General features: G+C 38.3%; 1 pseudogene; it reads left to right on the forward strand.

Annotated features, from left to right (window-relative positions):
* Positions 1-6,187: 6,187 nt before the first annotated feature.
* The window catches only part of LOC107001357, a 30,941-nt pseudogene continuing 14,190 nt past the window's right edge, over positions 6,188-22,938 (forward strand).

Genomic DNA, 22,938 nt, shown 5'->3' on the forward strand with positions numbered 1-22,938 from the left:
GGATAAGAAGCATCATGATTTCCACACACGAGGCCATCTATTGTGGAGGCCCCAAAATTAGATCTTATGGCTCTACCACCTCATCTGAGGTATGTTTTCTTGGGTAGACATGAAACATTGCCGATGATTATTTTATCAGAGTTGAATGGGCAACAAGTAGAGTGCTTAGTGGCGGTATTGAAGAGTTTCAAACGAGCCATTTTTTGGACTATTACGGACATCATTGGGATCCCTCCCAGTGTCTGTTCCCACAAAACTCAACTCATTCAATATAACAAAAAAGATTGAATCAGCCTATGCAAGAAGTAGTGAAAAAGAAGATCATCAAGTGGTTGGACGTTGAAGTCATTTATTCTATTGCGGAAAATAGTTGGGTGTGTCCTATTCAGTGTGTGCCTAAAAAAGGTGGGACGACCGTGGTACCTAATGAAAGGAACGAGCTTGTTCCGTGCGGCCATTGACCGATTGGAGAGTTTGCATTGACTATCATAGTTGAATGCTTGGACTGAGAAGGACCACTTCCCCATGCCCTTCATGGATTAGATGTTATACAGACTTCCAGACAAGGGTTTGTATTTCTTTCTTAATAGCTATTAGGGCTACAATCAAATCTTTATCACTTCAAAAGATCAAGAAAAGACCACCTTCACTTGTCCCTATGGGACTTTTGTATTCAAAAGAATGTTGTTTGGGTTATGTAATGCATCGAACACCTTCCACTGTTGTATGTTGTTGATATTCTATGATATGGGGCAGGACACTATTGAGAAGTTCATGGATGATTTTTCTGTGGTTGGTGACTGCTTTGACCGGTGGTTGAATAATTTGGCTGAGGTGCTTAAGAGATGTCAGGATTGTGATTTGGTACTAATTTGGGAGAAATTTCACTTTATGGTGAAAGAAGTCATAGTGTTGGACATTGAATCTTAGAGAAGTGCATTGAGGTTGATCGTGCCAAAGTGGAGGTAATAGAGAAGCTTCATCCACCTATCTCTGTCAAGAGTATGAGAAGATTTCTAGGGCATTCTGGTTTTTATCAGAGGTTTATTAAGGATTTCTAAAAATTGCACATCCTTTGTGCAAAGTGCTAGAGAAGGAATGCCAATTCTATTTCGATGATCCTTTCGAAAAGCATTTGGAGAGTTGAAAGATAATTTGGTGTCCACGCCCATTATTATTTCACCAAATTGGAGTGAGTCATTTAAGATGATGTGTGATGCGAGTGGGGTTGCACTTGGTGTGGTACTGGGATAGAGAAAGGATAAAATCGTTCACATCATCTATTATGTGAGTAAAGCCTTTAATGAAGCCCAAAAGAACTAAACGATAACAGAACAGAAAATTCGTGTCGTGGTGTTTGCATTCAAAAAATATTGCTCCTATTTTGTTAGCAGGATGGTCATAGTGCTTATCGACCATTCTGCTTTGAGGTATTTGATAGCAATAAAAGGATGTGAAGCCGAGGTTGATCAGATGGGTATTGTTACTACAAGAGTTTGATTTTGAGGTGAATGATAGAAAGAGAACTGAGAATCAAGTAGCAGAATATTTGTCTAGATTGGAGGATGGAGCTATATAGGAATCGGGAGAAAAAGCTGAAATTGATGATGCATTCCGAGATGAACATGTACTGACTGCTTCTTAGGATTTGATCCTATGTTTCACAGACTTTGCGAATTATCTGGCAAGTGATGTGGTTCCGTCAGATTTGACCTTCCACTTAAGGAAAAAGATCATGCATGATGTGAAAATGTTATTATGGGATGAGCCTTACTTGTATTGCATTTGTGCCGATGGGGTAATTCGCCATTGTGTACATGAGGCTAAGATGTCGATTGTTCTGGAGGTGTGTCATTCCTCGCCAGTGGCTGGGCACAATAGTGGTATTTGAGCTGTGCATAAGATCTTGAAGTGTGGGTATTATTGGCCAGCCATTGAACAATATACTCATAATTTTTCAAAGTCATGTGATCGGAGCTAACGAGATGGAGGAATCTCAAAGAGCCAAGAGATTCCCTTGAATTTCATTATGGTGATTGAGTTATTTGATGTACGGAGCATTGACTTTATGGGCATGTTTTTGAGTTCTCACGGAATGAAGTACATTCTTATGGCGGTTGACTATGTGTCTAAATGGGTGGAAGCAATTGCACTATTGAGAAATGAAGAGAAGAGTGTTATCACATATCTAAAGAAGAACATCTTCTCCATATTTGGTATACCAAGGGTCATCATTAGCGGTGTCAGGTCAAACTTTTGTAATAAATTGTTCAATGGGCTTCTAGAGAAATATGGTGTTCGTCACAATATGACTACACCTTACCATCCACAGACTAGCGGGCATGTTGAGGTGTCCAATCGGTAGATCAAACACATTTTGGCAAACACTGTGAACGTCAATAGAACTGATTAGTCAAGCAGGATAGATAATGCTCTTTGCGCCTACCGCATTGCATTCAAGACTCCTATAGGTATGTCTCCATAGCAACTTTTATATGGGAAGGCTTGTCACTTACCGGTTTAGCTAGAGTACAAGGCTATGTGGCGATGAAGAGACTAAATTTGGATTCTAACCGAGCATCAGAACATTAGCTAATGACTTGGATCAGCTTGATGAGTTTCATCCATCTACAAAGAGAAGATGAAGACGTATCACGATCGAAGAATTGAAAAGAGACAATTTGCGGTTGGTGATTTGGTGCTTCTATTCAACTCTACATTGCGCTTATTTCCAGGAAAATCAAGTTCAAGTGGACAAAGCAATTCCTCATTACTAAAGTGTTCCCACATTGAGCGGTTCAGCTAGAGAACAGGGAAGGCGCTAAGTTCATAGCAAATTGACAAAGGATAAAGATCTATCTATGGCATGTGGAGAGTGTTCATGAAGATGTTGAGGCCTATCACCTTGATGAAGTCTGAGTAATTATGGGTCCTGTGTTGTGCCGCGACGTTTAATCAAGGGCTTCTTGAGAGTCAACCCCTGGTGTAGCCTTAAGCCAATAATATGTTTTGTTTTCCTTGCAGCAATAGTCATATTCTTGTTTAGCTGATCTCATTATTTAATTTTTGATTTTGTGCTAATCTTGGCTAGAGATTAGTATAGGGTCTGTATCTAAGAAGTGACCAGAAAAACACAAAAAGTATTACCTAATTGGTGTTACATATGCAGGAGGCTAAGTCAAAAATCTATTGAAAATGGTCTGGTGTAGAGGTCTACGGACCTCATCGACGGACCGTCGTTCAATCGACAGGCTGTCGATGGTGTCCGTAGATCCCAAGTATGTAAAAAAAATCCAAGTATAAAATAAATCGATGGTCCCAATCTACAGACCATTAACCGATCCACGGCCCGTCGATGGGGTTTTGTGGATCCTATTCTTCAAGTCATCCGACTCGACCCGGCAGATAATATTAAAAGCCACGTCTTTCAAAATACTTCCAACTTTGAATTTTCTTTAAAATTTCCTTCATTAATCGTTTCATCTCACCATGTCTTCCCTATTACACTCCCAAATAAAACTTCCCATCTTCCAAAATCATCTACTTCATCAGATTCCTCACATTCCAAACATCATCCCCCCAAATTCTTTCTTGTTACATTCTCAAGAGACTGGTGGACGAGTTCGGGCGTGTAGGATACATCTTCAAAGTTCATATCACTAAGGACACATAACCACACCACTATACAGTTCTAAGAAAGGTACTTTTATTTCTCATAACTTTGAATTCTCATTCATAGTTAAACATAGGAATCCGGGTATGGGTCTTGAACTTGGGACTGAATTAAGTTAATTTGCATGATTATAGTCACGTAATTACTCCTATGGGGATGATAGACAGTGGTTGTGTAGCAAATTTAATGATATAAATTTTTGTGAGTCTCAATTTGTGTGAAACTTTCTGACTTAGGGTTCCATGCTCTTAATTAATTGGGATCAATAGTTGCACGAAATAAGAACCTCAGGAATGACAAACTAGTCTGTAGGGTCTTAAAAAGCATGGTTTAAACCTTATTGTGATAAAATGGGTCCCCAAAGAAACTAAAAATTAGGACTTGAGAGAGGCTTGAATTCTATCCCAGGCCCATATTACAAGACCCCGTCTACGGACCATCGATCAATCAACAGACTGACGATTGGGTGTGTTGGTTGAAACTCCAAAAAAAAGCTTAAGTTTGAAATGACGCAAGTGCACTACGGTTTGTCGATTGATCGATGGACCACTCTACACGTCCGTCATTTCAATAAGAGAAACATATTTCACCCAATCCTAAAATAATTTTTAGTGTCAGACTCTGCAGCAATGATCTGTGTTTTTTCTTTTCATGTTTTCTTATTTCCGTTGTTTTTTGAGTGTGACGATATGATGCTATTTTACTAGCAACTACTCCGCATGTACGAATGGCTTCAAAGTAGGAAAATGTGTACGCCAAAAGGGCCAAATCTAAATTGATAGACCCGTCTCGTTTGATTAACAAAGAGACCATTAATGAGAAGTATCCTACTTATTTCTTCCGGGTAGACATACTCCACCTGTTACATCCCGAACAACTAGGGGAACCCCCAAAAGGTGACCTGGACGTAGTCACTGCCTTCAAATTTGATGAGGAGCGCACACTAATACGAGTAACCAACTGGGGCTGCCCCGTTTCAGAAAAAGACTCAGCATCCGTGTCCGACTATACTACAACTTCAGGTTCTGGGTCGGCCCAAGCTTCAAAGTCCAAATCAGCCACTACCTCCGGTTCCAACTCTTAGGGATCCACTGGGTCAGGGGACCATAAACAAGAAGCGTCGTCTAATGAGGCCATTAGTTTAAAGGTTTCACCTTCAACCCTACCGGACGACCCCACTACAGTTTTAAATGAATCAAATCGGTGGTTTGTAGAGGGACAATGGCAGATGTATCGGGATGAAAGGATGCTGAATGAGAAGGGGGTTATGACTCGATTGATTACTAAGCAGCGTCTTCACAGGGAGTTTGCGAAATTCCTCGAGGTATACAGACTATTTAATCTCCACTAAATTTACTAGATGGCTTGATACTTGGACAGTTATAGAGAGAAGATCGTCTGGGAGTTTTATGCCTCCTACGTTGCTACTCTCGAAGGGTCCTTCGGTAGGCGGACAATAACTGCCAAATAGGACACTCTCACATCTACACTAGTCAGGGGGCTACCGGGTTGACCTATCAGAAACCACTATCCATCGCTTCCTATATGGCCCCACCACCGGCTCACAGTGAACGCAAAATACTTTAGAGTTTGATATAGGTAGGAGATTATCCATAGTGGTGAGTTTCAGCAAAGTACGGAGAAGCGTGAGGCAGTTCAAAATGTCTAGCCCAATATCGTGCGACAGATGATGAGAGGGAGGACTGGGTTATTGATCCCTAAGGGTGGATCAAGTAGTCTACACTCACTTTTGTGACCATGTTTTTCTGGCTTTTGGTCTGACACCGATTATCGCCCATGAAATCTTACGATGTACTTACATGGGATAGGGCGATGATGGTGGCAACACTAGTAGAGGGACTGGAGATAGACTTTGCTCGGATGATTATAGTGAAGATCCATGAGAGGGCATTCAAAACATCCACCACTTACCCCTTTACATGTCTTGTCTTCAAGCTATGCAGGGATACAAGAGTGCCAATTTGGAACTATGATAGACTGCGTCGACCAGCAGGGATAGAATATATAAGTCTCATTAGGGATGAGGCTAATGTAGCAGAACCCTGCAGAGGGACCCTGATAGAGGTCCCTCCATTGAGAAAGAATTTGGGAGATACAATTGAGCTAGCTGAAGGAGCTGACCCTGACGTACAAGAGCATGCACATCCCACTCCAGCCTCCTCCTCACATGTAGCCAGCAGGGCTCCCATCTTGTCTAGATCCACTCCACCAGCTGCAACTTTAGTATATCTAGCTCAAGTCTAGAAGTTAGAGGCACATATCGCCATATTGATCCATCACATTCAGCAGTGGATGCAAAAATCCATAGCCGAGGTAGAGGACCGCATAGAGAAACGGGTGGACAAGAGTGTCTAGCAGCAAATGAAGGTGGTTCACAAATGCCTTGATGCTTTTGAGATGCGTGTTCTAACACGACCAACCCCTACCACTAACCTCAGTACTATTTAGGCTGACCATGTCATCTTGCGAGCCAATATTGGTGCCAGCCTAGATATGCGGGGGATTGAGCAAGAGAGTGCTCCCACTGAGCTCTCTAAAGACACGATGCTAGAGGCCTTGTTCAAGGTCCCTGTTGAGACAAAGTCCGAGCAACCAGTTCGTACCAAGAGGCACAACTCAAAAAATACCATTGAGGTCAGTAAAGAGGCCCATGTGAGAAAGAGAGAGAGGACTTAGCTGGTCCATGCTAGGAGGGACTCTTTAGTAGATGAGAAGATATGTCAGAGGAGAGCACTAGAGATTGTTGTTGGGGCATCTAATTCTATACGGTGAGCGGAGAGAGGAGCACTACTGATCATGCGTAGGTTGATGTGGGCACTACTGAGGGTGGCACAAGTGATGATTCAATAGGTTTCGAGAAATTGGAGCCACCCACTTGTTGAGAGTCTTCGGCGCTATGCACCACATGTTTGCTTCATTCACCGTCGTGTGTCTTTGATTTCTTATGGCATTGGGGACAATTGTAAGTTTTTTTGTTGGGGTGGGGTAAATAGAAAGTGAGTGGTAGGGTGAAGTCTGAGTAACCCAACTCATAATTATCTCTTTGCAATTTCTTGCCTGTGATCTTTTTCCCCAGATGACTATTAAAATCTATGTTGAAACGACATGTCTTTGTGAGTACAAGTATAGAAACATGAAAACAAAGCATGATGGCTATTAAAAAGGATACCCCGTTCATTGTTGTGCCTGCATGTATAGGTTAAGATAAGTTGAATGTGTTCGCTCTAAACATGACATAAATAGGCACCCACTGCATGACCTTCAACTAAAACTTGAACTAGGAAATTTGATAATCTTATAGTGCAACGATAATCCAAGAGAGCATGAGGAGATTCGAATGTTCAAATTGTTGGGGCCTAGCTAGAAGTTATCCGATTATTCATGCGAATGGAATCAACTCTAGAAACTAGGAAGTGATTATAGTACCTTGTTCGAAATAAGCAATATCTAGCCTAAAAGAAATTGACAAAATGAAATAATTGTCCCTTTTTTATCCAATTATGTTGAGCCTGTAATAGACCGATTTTTTTATTCACCAATGCACCTTCCCAGGATCTAATGTTTTTGGCCCAGTCTCTCTTTTGACATGTGTTCCTCGACATAGGCTAACAGCCTAAGTTGATGATTGTCTAATGCAGAAAGTGACCTCGTCTGTGCCTTGACAATACTTTGCATATTTTGTACCTCAACCAGTGGAAAAGTCAGGAGTTGAGGGTTACTATTATGAGCTCGGACCCTAAAATGGGTATAAAACGAGTTGGATGTTGAAAAGAAAACCTTAAGTAAGCTAAAGATGTGACTTGTGGAAAAATTAAAGAATAGTGGAAAAAGAGAAATAAATAATAAGAACAAAAGAAAAAAGAGTTTTCTGAGAAAAAATGCAAAAGAAAAGTTAAAGTCATATTTAAAGAAAAAAGGGAAACAAGGCAAAGAAGTGAAGGGAAATGGGGAGTTAAAAGCAATGAAAAGAGGCAGGAAGATTAACAAAATGTCAAGAATACCGCAAAGTACTGAAATATACCCAAATGTAGCACACCTGACCCTAAGCCTCATTACAAGCCAATAAAGTTCTACCATTATCCTAGAGTCTACGGTGATGAACCTAAACAGTGAAAATAAGGGCAAACCTATTGAGTAGAGTACTAACTATATTTGAACTTGTTCTTGAGTGCAAGTGTTGAAATAAAGATACTTGTACCCAAAATACTTAACCATTGTGTTAAAAATGAGGATTTCTATTGAAGTGAGAGCACTAGTTGCATAATGAGAAAATTTGTACCTTGGTGAAAGGGAAAATAGTAGAGGTGTCTGTTGCATGGTGAATTTGTGTCATGATTTGATTCGTATGAGTTATCTTGTCTATCATGATGTGTGGTTTAGCGTCATGTGAATTCATGTCATGATGTGTCGTGAGATCTCGACATTTCTAATGTATTTCACTTAAGGGTTTTGTGTGTCTAAAGTCATTTTGTAGTGATTTGAACAACTTTTATATGTTCTTTTGTAAAAACGATGTTCAAGTGGAAATAAAAGAAAGCAACTTAAAATAGTGCATATCACACCTAGGGAGGCAATCGACGGCCCTACGTTCCATAGACGAAACGTAGGTGTGATAGTAGATGAGTAGTTCAGGACATTGAAAGAAAATCAGGGAAGTCTGACTAAGTATAGAAACACGAGAGATAATGACGGTCCATCAATTGATCGACGGATCATACAGGTGAATTGTCGTTTGGTTCACAGTAGGTTCCAGTAGGAGAATCAATGGCCCGTAGATAGATCTATAGATCGTACTGTTGGTCCGTAGTTTGATTCAGATAAGGTGCCATCTTGAGAGCATAAATAATTCTATGTCCTGACTAACATAAGCAGTCTATGAACCATCGATTGATCGATGGTTCGTCAATTGTTTCGTCGATTGATATCGCGTACCTCCCTGAAAAAAACTTTGCTTATTTGAATACCTTTTTATTTATGACTATGTTTTATATATATATATGGTATTAAACCCTCAGTTTAAGGGATAGGAACTATTAATTTAGTTCCACTTTCTGTGCTGGAGATTGGTTTCTAAAACTTTAGCAATAAGTTGATTTAAAGATTCTGTTTTAAGAATTTTTCTTGAAATTTCAAGTTGGATTTCTTGGTTTATTCTTCTTTTTCAGAAAGTTCATGATTGCTTCATCTAAAATTATTAATTGTGATCTTGCTAGCATGGGTAACTAATCCACAACTAGGGTTCTGTAAACCATGGGTAATTAACAACATATGACTAGCAATTAAATAATTATTGAATAAAGTTTTGCATGCATTGATAATTCTTTCATTTAGAAGTCTTTTTAATGTTGGCCAGCGTTAGAACTCGCCTTGTTGCTACATTACGGACAAAAGAGGTAGTTAATTGGAAATGAATTATCAACATAGATTTAGTGTGATACTATCTAATAAGTTGGTGTCGATTGGTGCGAAGTAATAACTAAGCCATACATCGATTATGATGTCTAATATGAGGTAATGGTAAGGATTAGTTAGTTATACACATATAGACAGACCAAGGTGCGGGGTGAAATTCTCTTGACATCGGACCAAGGATTTAGAGTTACCTAACTTATCAGTTAACATGTAATACACTAGGAAAAGATTACTATTGCTAGGAATATTGCTTTATAAACCTATGGGGAATACATATAAACTAGTTACTCTCTCATCTTGATAAAACCAAATTTTATTTCAGTTCAACTGCTAATTACATCGTTAAAGGAATTTGTTTCACAAAAACCCCTTTTACTTACTTGCTTTGGAAAGACTTTGACTAAATATATATAATCGTGATTTAAAGTTAAGTCTTAACCATTTTCCTCGTGTGATCGACTCCAACCTACTAGTTGGGTTCTCTAATTAATAATGATTGCTTATGATTCTTTAGGGAGGTATAATTTGAGTATATCAAGAATATCCCATAGGAAGGATGTTACTTTCATGTATAATAAAAAATTGACTTTTTATTGTATTATTTTAAATGAACAAAGTTGTTTCACTGTTTTAAAAAACTTTTTATATATATATATATATATAGCATGTGTTTTAGTTGCCTTTTATGTATTGAGGTGAGTATTCTTGAGTTGAGAAGAGCCAAGGTATGTTTTTTCTTATTCCTTTCAAGCTTTAAATTATTATTTAGCATTCCAATGCGCATACACGTAGATTCAATGTACTAATGCCAATTGTCATGCATCGTCTTATGATGCAGACGCAGATAAGCAAGATCAGCATCTAGCTCCTTGTTGTTGAAATTTGTAACACCCCGTAGCCAAAAAAGACCAAAAACCAGCTTTAAAGAAAAAAATTCTGCAGGTGCAACCAACCGTGGCATGGACAGAACGTAGCCTGACCCACGGTTTGTCCTGCCAAAACCGTTGATAGGATCAGAAACTCCCAAAAAAATCAGCCCTGAAAATATGTTATGTCTTTGAAGATGGACGGACTTACGGTCCGTAGGTCAGACAACGGTCCGTAGTCCGTGACCTTCGATCGAAACCCCCATTCACACACTTTCTGACAAGAACTATGGATGACCAGCACGGTCCATAGGTGGAAAATATGCAGATAGTTAAGGGGAAATGTAGTTGGGTCAACTTCAAATGGTCATAACTCTGACCACAAAATGAATTCAGTGTCCCATGACCTACCCACAAATACACAATTGAAATATATTTCCATACCCACTGACCTTACTTAAATAAGACCTCTGAGTAAAACATTATGCCCATTTTAGTAAAGGCCTGTCGAACAGACCCAGTCGACGGACCCAACGACGGGGTATTGGTCAGATGACGGACCGTCAGTCCTTGTCGTCGTTTGGTCCGACATAAACTTATGGAGGGGTCCTTTGGTCTTTTTCCACTTTATTTTAACCTTAAGATTTGTCATTTTGACCCTAAATTATTAGATTTTAGTCAGTTTAAGCGTAGAAACATAACTAAAATATATCTAAGACAAATCATTAAATCAAAACATAGAAAATTAAAATCAAGAGAAGAGAAAAAGCTCAAGAACCCTAGTTCAAGAACGCAGCAAGCTCTAGCAGTTCCAGCCCCAAAACTTAAGTATTTTTTCGTAGATTTCATCATAAGGTATGTGGGATTTCACTAGTGGGTAACATTCACCCATTGGGTCCTAGTTTTCAGTAAAATTCTTGATTCTTACGTCATGATTAGACCTAGTTTTCGTAGAACTTCAACATAACTTCATGAACTTATTAGTTTTATGTTCCCAATCATATTATCATGTTATTAATCAGTTTATTGCATGAATTTCAGAACCCTAGCTTTGTATTTCTTTAGTTCTTGAATTACACATGCTAGGTTAAATATTTAAGACACTTCAGATATACATGCCTCAGTTATAAATGCAAAATTACAAGATTAATTGTTGCATTCTCAATTTGCATGTTCAGTTTTGAGCTATCAAGTATTAATATAAACTCAGACATAATCAGTAAATTTAAAGAAATCATGGGAGTAGCATAATACCGAGTTGGACTAGGGTTTAGTGTACCCAAATAGTCCCTGAACTACTAGCCAAGTAGGTTGTAAGTACCCTCTGTGGGCAATCAGTTTAGTGATCATGTCAGCATGCCTTTATACCTTTGGAGGGTATATTGGGTCCTCTCGATGGGGTGTATTCATCGGACTTCACATTTAGCTCATTTGGTTTTATTATCAGTTATTAGTAGCTCCCACAGTTCAGTCAGACTCTCTACATTGACCATTTATCAATTTATTCAGTATTCAGTTTCAACATGTTATTGATTGGTCATTGGGTCTAGTTAGCTCAAAATTCAGTTTATCATGTCAGATTGTTATACTTGCTATTATGCTTGTTCAGTTATGTTTTATTTCAGCTTTGCTCTATCCTACATGATCAATACCTTTCAAGTACTGACGCATACGTGCGCTACATCTTCTCTTGATGTAGGTTCAGGTTCTCAGCATCCAGATCACGAATAGATCGATTTCGAATCTTTAGTTCAGCAGATTCAGTGGTGAGTCCTCATTCTCCGAGGACCACAGTAATGAGTGTCATTTCAGTCTTTAGTCATTTAGTTTCATTCTTTGCTAGATTTAGCTGGGGCTTGTCCCAGTATTTCCAGTCCAGTTTAGAGGCTTATTTCGGACATAGTTAGATTCATCTTAGTATTGAGTTAATATTTCCTTTGTATTAAACTCATTGTTTTCAAATATCTTATTTATAGAATATGTGTATTCCCCATCTTTTCATATTTAATTATGATTTAGCTTCCACATTAGTTTATTATCTTTAGTATTCTCATGATCATGCCAGCAGGGTTAGCTTGGGATCACTTGTGGTTCTATGTTCCGTGTCCGCGTCTCGGGGGTGGCTCGGGGCATGACAAAACATGGTATAAGAGCACTAGGTTCAAAAGTCCTAGGTTGTCTGAAAAAGCCGCAATAAGTAGAGTCCTTTTCATGGGTGTGAAGTGCACCACATCTAATGAGAGGGAGGCTTTGATGTTTTTTGAAATGTTTTAGGAAAAACATCACATTCTTGTTACTCTTATCGTGTATAAGGAATGATCAAATGCCATTCTAACTTTACGTTGTGTGATTAAGATCATTCCTTCTTGTAGATCTTTTGCATGGAATGCTAATGCACACCATGCTAACGCAGTTCCTCTAGTACCAGATAAGGGTGTTCAAATGCAGAGTTTCACAATGCCAATTCCGCTTTTCGCTTAGAGTAAGATCAACCAGAAATAATCAGCAGGTTCTAGTTCCTTCTAATAGAAATGGCAATTAGTGGCATCCAGAGTTTTTGATTTTGTTCGGATGAATCCGCCTGTGTTTTTAGGGTCGCAGGTTGGTAATGACCCACAGAAGTTCATTGATGAGGTCAAGAAAATAGTTTGTGTGATGTAAGTAACGGGCAGTGATAGGTGAGATTTGCATCCTACCAACTCAAGGATGTGACTCACATATGGTTCTCTTACCGGAAAGACAACAGATATGACTTTTTCTTTTGTAACTCAGTATAGTAGTCATATTCAGTGTTAGTCCAAAAACTCTCTCAGAAACTTTCTCAGACTCTACTGTAGTCAGTGATCCAGTTATAGCTAGACGGTTATAAAAAAATTGCCCTGTCACACTATCTCAGAAAGTCACCTCAGCAGATCTAGTAGAGTTAGAAATGGTAGACTTCGATGTCATTCTAGGCATGGATTGGTTACATTTCTGATATGCCTTCGTCGATTGTAGAGCTAGGATTGTTCGTTTTCAGATACAAGGCGAACCAATCTTAGAATGGAAGGGTTGTAGCTTAGCACCTATGGGTCGATTTATTTCTTACCTTAAGGCCAGAAAGATGATATCTAAGGGTTATCTCTATAATATAGTTCGTGTTAAGGATTCTAGCCTTGAAACACCAACTCTGAGTCAGTTCCAGTAGTATGTGAGTTTCAAGAAGTATTTCCAAAAGATCTTCTCGGAGTCCCTCTCGAAAGGGAAATCGACTTTGAAATTAATCTCCTTCAAGATACCCACATATTTCTATTCCTCCATACATGATGGCTCCAGCAGAGATTAAGGAATTGAAAGAGAAGTTGAAAGATCTTCTAGATAAGGCCTTCTTCAGACCTAGTATTTCACCATGGGGTGCACCAGTGTTGTTCTTAAGGAAGAAAGATGGTTCTCTTAGAATCTGCATTGACTATAGACAGTTGAACAAGGTCACAATCAATAATCAGTATCCCATACCAAGGACTGATGACTTGTTTGACCAACTTTAGGGTGCTAGCCATTTCTCTAAGACCTTAGATCGGTTTATCATCAACTTATATTAAGAGATAGCGACATTCCAAAAAAAGCTTTCAGAACTTGGTATGGTCATTATGAATTTGTAGTTATTTCGTTTGGACTAACTAATGCTCCTGCAGCTTTCAATGATTTGATGAACAAAGTTTTCAAACAGTACTTGGACTTGTTCGTTATCGTTTTTATTTATGATATCCTCATTTACTCTACGAGTGAAGAAGAGGATGCAAGTCATTTGAGAGTTATCTGCAGACTCTAATGGATCGCCAGTTATTCGCTAAGTTTAGTAAATGTGATTTCTGGTTGCAATCCATTGCTTTTCTTGGTCACATTGTATCTAGCGAAGGGATCCGAGTGGATTCGCAAAAGATAGAAGCTGTGAAATAGTGGCCCTGACCCACCTCTGCTACAGATATCAGGAGTTACTTAGGTCTATCAGGTTATTACAGAAGGTTTGTGGAAGCATTTTCATCCATAGCCTCACCGTTGACTAGGTTGACTCAGAAGATGGTCAAGTTCCAATGGTCATATGATTGCGAGAAAAGCTTTGCAGAATTTAAAACTAGATTGACTACAGCTCCTGTCTTGACTATATTAGAGGGTTAAACAGGTTATGTGATCTATTGTGATGCATCAAGAGTTGACCTAGGTTGTGTTTTGATGTAGCGAGGTAAGGTCATAGCTTATGCATCTAGGCAGCTTAAGCCTCATAATAAGAACTATCCAACTCATGACCTCAAGCTTGCAGCAGTGGTGTTTGCACACAAGTTATGGAGACACTACTTGTATGGTGTCCATGTAGATATGTTCATCGATCATAAGAGCCTTCAATATGTGTTCACCCAGAATGATTTGAATCTTCGCCAGAGGAGATGGCTTGAGTTCCTTATGGATTATGATATGAGTGTGCATTATCATCCTGGTAAGGCGAATTTAGTAGCCGATTCTTTTAGTAGATTATCTATGGTAGTGTAGCCCATGTTGAGGAAGAAAGGAAGGAGCTAGTGAAGGATGTTCACAAGCTTGCTCGCTTGGGAGTTCGCCTTATGAGCATAGCAGACAATGGTGTAACAGTTAAGAATGGGGAAGAATAGTGTTTCTAGTTGAGGTTAAGTAAAATCAAGACAGTGATCCCATTTTGCTTGAGCTTGAGGGTGCAGTCCATAATCAAAGAGTGGAGGTTTTCTCCCAAGGGCGAGTTTACACAACATATTGTTGCAGAATCCCATAATTCCAGATATTCTATTCACCCAGGGTGCCACTAAGATGTACCGCGATAAGCGGGAAGTCTATTGGTGGAATGGCATGAAAAGGGATATACCAGACTTTGTGAGTAAGTGCCCCAATTGCCAGCAAGTCAAGGTAGAACATCAAACACAATGGGGGTATGACTCAAGAGATCGACAATCCTACTTGGAAGTGGGAAGTGATCAATATGGATTTCATCACAGGGTTACTGCTTACTCGCAAACATCATGACTCCATTTGGGTGATAGTTGATAGGATGATTAAGTCTTTTCGCTTTTTGGTGGTCAAGACTACAAATTCGGCAGAGGACTATGCAGAGCTTTACATTTATGAGATTGTGAGTTTACATGGGATTTCTTTGTCTATCACCTCATATAGAGGTCCTCAGTTTACCTCTCATTTCTAGAAGTCATTTTAGAAAGGTCTTGGTACTCAAGTTAACCTTAGTACAACATTTCATCCACAGACTGATGGAAAGGCAGAGAGTACCATTCATACCTTAGAGGATATGTTGAGAGCTTGTTTGATTGATTTCAAAGGAATTTGGTATGATCACCTTTCTCTGATTGAGTTTGCCTACAATAAAATAGCTTCCATTCCAGTAATCAGATGGTCCCTTATGAAGCTTTATATGGGCGTAGAAGTAAGTGAAACAGCTTTGGTAGGGCCAGATTCAGTCCTTTATGCTATAGAGAAAGTGACAACTCATTAGAGATAGACTTAAGTAAGCCTAAAGTTGTCAGAAATCTTATGCAGATGTAAAGAGAAAAAACTAGAGTTCCAAGTTGATGATTGGGTTTTTCTGAAGGTCTCCCTTATGAAAGGGGTGATGAGATTTTGAAAAAAAGGGAAGCTCAGTCCTAGATATGTATGCCCTTATGAGATCTTGAAAAGGGTTTGCAAGGTGGCAGATTAGTTAGAGTTGCCAGCAGAATTAGCAGCAGTGCATCCGGTCTTCCACATCTCAGTCTTAAAGAAGTGTGTGGGTGATCTAGCCTTTGTAGTGCCATTAGAGAGTGTGGTGGTGAAAGATAGTCTTTCTTATGAGGATGTACCAGTCGAGATTCTTGACCGTCATGTCGGAAGGTTGAGAAACAAAGAACTAGGTTCAGTAAAGGTTTTGTGGAGGAATCAGACCTGTAAAGGGAGCTACTTGGGAAGCAGAAGAAGCCATGAAAGCCAAGTATCCTCACCTCTTTCCTTCCAATTCTACTGCAGCTTGAGGTAATCGTTCCTCTTCAGTTTTTTAGTCATTCATGCGTAAATTCAGTTTTAGAATCATATTCCCTCAGTTTGTACTTGCATTTTCAGCGTAATTTCATGTACTCGAACTCAATTCAGTCAGGAACTCAGTTCTCAGTGTTAAGTAGTAGGGTTTGCAGCTCTCTCCCTCTATTTTAGCTAGTTTAGTCTTCATTAGAGGACAATTGTTTCCAACAGGGAGATAATGTAACACCCAGTAACCAAAACATACCAAAATCAATCTTTATAAAAAAAATATGTTGGTGCAACCAACGGTGGCATCGACAGACCGTAGCCTAACCCATGGTCTATCCTGCACAACCGTCGATGGGATCAAAAACTCCCCAAAATTTCAGCCCTGAAAATTGGTTAAGTCTTGAATGACAAACGGACTTACGGTCCGTAGGTCAGACGATGGTCCGTTGTCCATAACCGTCGATGAAGACCCCCATTCACCCACTCTCTGACAAGAGCTACGGATGACCAGCACGGTCCGTAGGTGGACCTATGGTACGTAGGTGGAAAATTTGCAGATAGTTAAGGGGAAATGCAGTCGGGTCAACTTCAGATTGTCATAACTCTTAGAACAAAATGAATTAGGTGTCCTATGACCTACCCACAGATAGATAATTAAATTATCTTTCCATATCCACCAACCTTACTAAAATCAAATCTCCGAGTAAAACGTTATGCTCATTTTAGTAAAGGCCTACCGAACAGGCAACAACGGGGCATCGCTCATACGACAGACCATCAGTCCTGGCCGTCATTTTGTCTGACAGCAAATTATCCACGGGTCTTTTGATATTTTCCCACTTCGTTTAAACCTTAAGATACGTCGTTTTTACCCTACATCATCATATTTTAGTCAGTTTAAGCCTAGAAATATATCTAAGTCAAATCATTAAATTAAAACTTAGAAAATTAGAAAATTAGAAGCAAGAGAGGAGAAAAATCTCAAGAACCCTAATTCAAGAACGCCACAAGCTCAAGCAATTCCAGCCCCGAAACTTGAGTATTTTTCCGTGGATTTAATCACAAGGTATGTGGGATTTCACTAGTGGGTCCTTTCACCCATTGGGTCCCCAGTTTTCAGACAGATTCGTGATACCGATATCATAATTAGACCTAGGGTTTCTAGAACTTCAACATAACTTCATGAACTTATTAGTTTTATGTTCAAAATCAGATTCTCATATTATTATTAAGTTTATTTAATGAATTTAAGAACCCTAGATTTGTATTTCTTTCGTTCATGAATCACTCATGCTAGGTCAGATATTTAAGACACTTAAGATATACATGCCTCAATTATAAATGCATAAATACAAGATTAATTGTTGCATGTTCAGTTTTGAGCTATCCAGTATTTACAGAAATTCGAACATAATTAGTAAATTTACAGAATTTATTTCGAGTAGCATAATACCGAGTTGGACTAGGGTTCAGTGTACCCAAATAGTCCCAGAACTACTAGCAAAGTAGGTTGTAAGTCCCCTCTGTGGGCAATCAGTTTACTGATCACGCCAGCATGCCTTTATACCGTTGGCAGGATATATTGGGTCCTCTCGATGGGGTGTAAACATCGGACTCCACATTTATATCATAAGTATATCTACTATTCATGTATATTATTCAAATAGAATAACTTACAAAAGTTCGTTCAGCCTTTTCCTCTATTCACACATCTGTATCCGACTCATTTTCTTTCTTCCTGACATAAATCATCTTCAAAACCTCCGGTTTAATGGGAGTGTGCCCCAATTCATTTTCTGATAAATAAAAACTGAAATTTATAACAATATATATGAATCAACTAATTATTTATTTAAAATTTTGAAATAGAACTACCATATCTTTTGCAATTGTTCCAACAGTGTTTGCACCTCCGGTGTGCATTGAGACACCTTTAAGACCACCTCTAGCCTTTTTGTCTTGTGGTTAAATTGCCTTAAACTTATCAATGTGCCAATATAGACGCAATTCGTCAAAAATATGAGGCTACATATAATCTAGACATTGATCATCATCCCGAACTATCTTTAGCCACCTAGACATTTTGGCAGATGCCCTCCTCTCAAATGTGGTCGTAATGGCAAAATTGTACCTCGACACCCAAATACTCATACTGTAAAAAAAAGTTGAATAGTATTAATTAGAGAAATAGTAAAAAAATTAAAGTATAATAAACTTAACTAAAAAATATTAACTTTAAATTCATTAAATATCGCTTGGCGTGTACTATTTTAAATATTGCTGCAAGAGTGATAAGCATGTATAGAATGTCTTCTAACATAGTATTTTAAAGCTCAAAGAGAATCCATTACAGGATGCCACCTGCAAAACACATAATAAATATGTTAGTTCATGAATAAATATTAAAGAATGCAAAATAAATAAAATAAACTAACAAATAGATAACAAAACAAACTTACGATCATCCATCCGGCTCAATCATGATTCCAAGAAGTATGTTAATGAATCCATGATTTGCAATAATTTAGGGCAATGTTTAAGTTGAATAAATGTTGTCTAATTCATATTTTTTCTCGAAAACTGATGGAAAACCTTGAGTTTCATGCATATATACTTGGAGGCCAAAGCATGGACACAAATGAAAAAAAGAAAATGACAGTGGAACGAATGAAGAAAGGATTGATTGAGGATCGCCTTACCCATTAGGTGAGTCGCTGAATGGCCTTATTCTCACCTAATGTTCTACTGTACTGAACACTGAAGGAAAGATTTAAGTTGGTGTGTTGAAAAGTAGTTTCGCAAAGCATTACTATATCACCCAAATTTAAAGAACGCGAACATGTTCAAGGCTAAGTAAAGAAGGCGAGTAGATATATAAAAGGGAGGATCGCAGAGTTGATTTGCGATCCCGACTAAGGGCACTGAGTGGTCCTTGACAACACAATTTTTCAAAAACTATAACTATTCGTTGTTACTTTTAGCTTAGTATCAAATTTTACTAGACTTTTACATTTGAGGCTATGTTCATATATTTTCTCAACTTTAGTTCTTAGAGTTTTTGTGAGACTTTGTTCATAAGATTTGAAGACTTAATGGTATTCAACTCCAAGAAATTGGAAGTGGGTATTGAAGAATCTTTATTGTAGACATGTGTAAATACATTTCAATCATACCAGTTGATTGAAACACCAATTAGTATCGATTTCTATCTCTTTATTACGCCTAGATAAAACCCCAATTCGTGGGGTGTGATTATGTGAGTATAGGTTGAATATACTTCTAGGTCTTGATAATTGATGATATATTTATTGTTTAAATGTGATTTCGTTTAGTATATTTATCTGAATTTAATGGGACCGTTGTTGTAAGTATGATTTCACCTTCTTGTCTTTTGCTTGCTCGAGAGAGGTCTTATGACCAAGTCTACTGAATCGATAGCCGGTGATTACTGGGTTAACGTGTTCAACTCGAGAGAGTGAATTCTAAACCCTCTCCCAGACTTTTATCTCAAGAGAGTGAGTAAACTAAGACAAAGGTTGGGCATAATCGGGGAAAATCAGTGTTTAAGGGAAACCAATTTGATTCGGGTTAAGTTTCTCAAAAGAGAATTTACCCCACTAAAGTCTAGCTTTGTCACATATTCACAACAATTTACTAACAATAGGTTGTACCGCATAGTTTATTTGAGCTCATACTCCTATCACATCCCAAGCATCCCATCTCCATATTAGTATTTTCAATTATTTTTAGTATTTATCTTATAACTATTTACGACCCCCCGCCCATTTGATAATTGATACTTGTGTCACCCCTTTTAATGTATTAAGTTTTTTATAATAAATGTCTTTCAGCAACGAAGAGCTTGAGCTAATTCGTACTTAACTCTTAATTCTCAAAATTACTCCCAACGGGAAAAATCCCAACCCTTGGTTTGTTTATAACACTACTTGCAAACAATTGGCACTTAGAATTGGAAAGAGTATCCTAATACGTCAAGTCAAAATGGCTCCGCTGCGAGGGACAGGTTTTATTTGAGAATTTTGGTTACCTTGTATCTTGTTATTGTTTATTATAGTTGAACTAATCTAATTTTCGGTTTTGTTTTGCTTGTTTGTATTGATAACGGGAAGTATGAGCGTTAATGGCAGCCAAATAGGCCAGCAAGATGACTTCAAAAACCTCAACGATGTCAATGATCCTCATGCTACTGATCCCCATCTCTTGGGAGGTGCCATTCTTTTAACACAAGTTGAAAGGAATGCAATATTACACATCACGAACACCATGTTGCAACTTTTGCAACTAAAGGAACTTTAAAGTGGATTGGGACATGAGGATTCTCATGAACATCTGCGAAACTTCATGGATATATGTGGACCATTTTCCTTCAAGAACATCTCTTAAAAGTTAGTCTGGATAAGGTTATTTCCATTTTCAGTGATGGGAGGAAGCATGCAAGTGGTTGGCCTAGTTGCCACATGACTCAATCACTTCTTGGGAGGAGTTGGTCACCATATTTAATGTTTGATTTTTCCTTTCTCAGAAGATGATGAATCTTCAGGACATCATCAAAAGCTTTCAACATTTTGAAGGCGAGCCAATTCATGAGACTTGGCTTCGGTTCAAGAAATTGGTGCTATAATGCCCGTCTTATGGCTTGCGTGTGAACGTATGTCGCTGACCAACTTTCTCTGGGAGGTTTAGTGCAACAGTCTTATGTGATAGAAACACAACTATTGGATAGAATGACAAAAATCAATAGGGCCTGGTATACCCGTGAAGATTAAGTATCTCCCCTCTCATTCAAATTGACCAAGAAGCAGATGGATAAAGATAAAGAGAGATAATAACATGGAAAAAATCATGACAAAACTTGAAATTTTTTCTAAAAATATCATGGGAGCTGGTGCTCGAAGTGTCAATTTTGTGGGTGTCGGTTGTGCTAATTCGGATGAATCCAAATTTCGTGACATGTATAAGGAAAAGGTAAACTTCACAGCCAATAAAAGTGGAGGTTATCGTTCAAAATACCCTATATAGGGTGGTAACAAAGGTTGGAATAGAGATGCAGGATGGAAATATCAAAATCGGGAATGGAGGGATCAAAATCCAAATTGGAAGGAGGGGGAGAGGGATAGGTATGTGCCTCCCAACGAATGTTTAAAACAAAAGGATTCAGACGGTGGAAAGTCTGAATATGCTCTCGTGTATCTTCAAAAAGGTTCAGGTTTCAAAAAAGATTTTAAAAGAAATGAAAAAAAGATGTATTGACCCTGGCGTCAGGTCCCATTCTATCTCAACCAATCAATTGGAAGCCCAGATGGGCCAGCTTTCGACGCATTTGAACTCTTGATAATAGGGGGTTTGCCTAGGGACACTACTTCAAACCCTAAGAGTGAGGTTTAAAAGTGGACTTGCATCATGCCACGATGTTAACTAAGGCACTATTTCGGAGGCAACCAAAAACCTTTTTATACTTATTTTTGTTTTAAAAATAATGGTAGAATATGTCTGTGATCATTCGACTCTAGACAACTTAAAGGTATAGTTTGTAAAACTCTGAGTCCAAGAAATTATTGGCGAACCGCCGACCCAATGTTCTGGTCGTATAAGTTTGGCCGGGTATAAGATGCACTAGCATCGTGAGGTGAATCGTTGTATCATCACTATAGCTCTAATGTGATGGTTGTCAGTTAGAGAACCTCCCATAGTAGTTATTGTATTTTTATATACATCAATTTATTGTATTTTTATATACATTTATGTTGTATCCTTGCATATACACAGAGCTGTCATCATGTTTTAAACAACTTTTCAATTATATTTCACTCGTTTTAAACTATTTTATACTGATATGAGTTATTAAGCGTACATAAGTTGAGCAGAGTAAAGGTAAGTGTTTCTCTAAGAATCTCTTTCAAGCCTATGTTATTTAGCATTACAATTCGCGTACTCGTACATTGAATGTACTGATGTCAGTTGGCCTTCATCCGTTTATGATTCAGACACGGGCAACGAGGAGCGACATCCAACACACCGTTGATCTAGTTGAGCACTCCAGAGTCAGTTGGTGAGCCCCCTTGCATTCTGGAGGACTCTTTTATTTCTTTCTAGTTTAGTTCATTAGGATGTTTTGAGGTTTGTCCCAACATCCATCTCAGTTGTCTAGAGGCTTGATAGATAGAGAAACAACTAGTTATGAGTCTTTAATTTTTTATTTCACATGTTTTGCATTCTCAGTTTATTTCATAAGTTATTTATATATATATTTCTTATGTTTTAAGTCTCTCACTAAGTAAGTAAGCTAGAAAAATGATTCACTTGGGACCAACAATGGTCTTAGAGTGCCAATCTCGCGCAGGGTGTAGGCTCGGGGCGTGACATATTCCTCTTTCATTATGGATCTATAGATTAAGGACTGCCATTTACTTACATATTAGGGTTCCTAGTAAAGCACTATGAAAGAATTCTTTTGAACTATGGACTTCTAGGAAACCTAAGTTAAGGAACCTGCATGTTTGGGGTTGCCGGTAGAAGTTAAAGTTTATAATCCACAATAAAAGAAACTAAATTTCAAGATCAATCAGTGGTTTTTTAATTGGTTATCAAGAAAAACAAAAGGATATAGATTTTACCGTCCTAATCGCAGTAAAAGAATAGTTGAAACTGGAAATGCTAGGCTCACTTAGAATTGTGAAGTTAGTGGGAGTGAAGAAACACGTAAAGTGGAAATTAAAAAAGTTGGGGTGACGGTTCCTCTACTTTTTACTTCTTTTAAATATGTTGTTCCTAAATTTGTGGTACAATTTATTAATAAATAAGAACAACAAATTGATGCTCTTATTAATCTCGATGAAGCGATAATTGATGAACCTGCAATAGATGTACCACAAGAAGTAGCATTAAGAAAATGGCAAAACAAAAGTGATCTGCTATTTCTGATGATTA

This window comes from Solanum pennellii, chromosome 10 (genome assembly GCF_001406875.1).
Source record: "Solanum pennellii chromosome 10, SPENNV200".
Taxonomy (NCBI): domain Eukaryota; kingdom Viridiplantae; phylum Streptophyta; class Magnoliopsida; order Solanales; family Solanaceae; genus Solanum; species Solanum pennellii.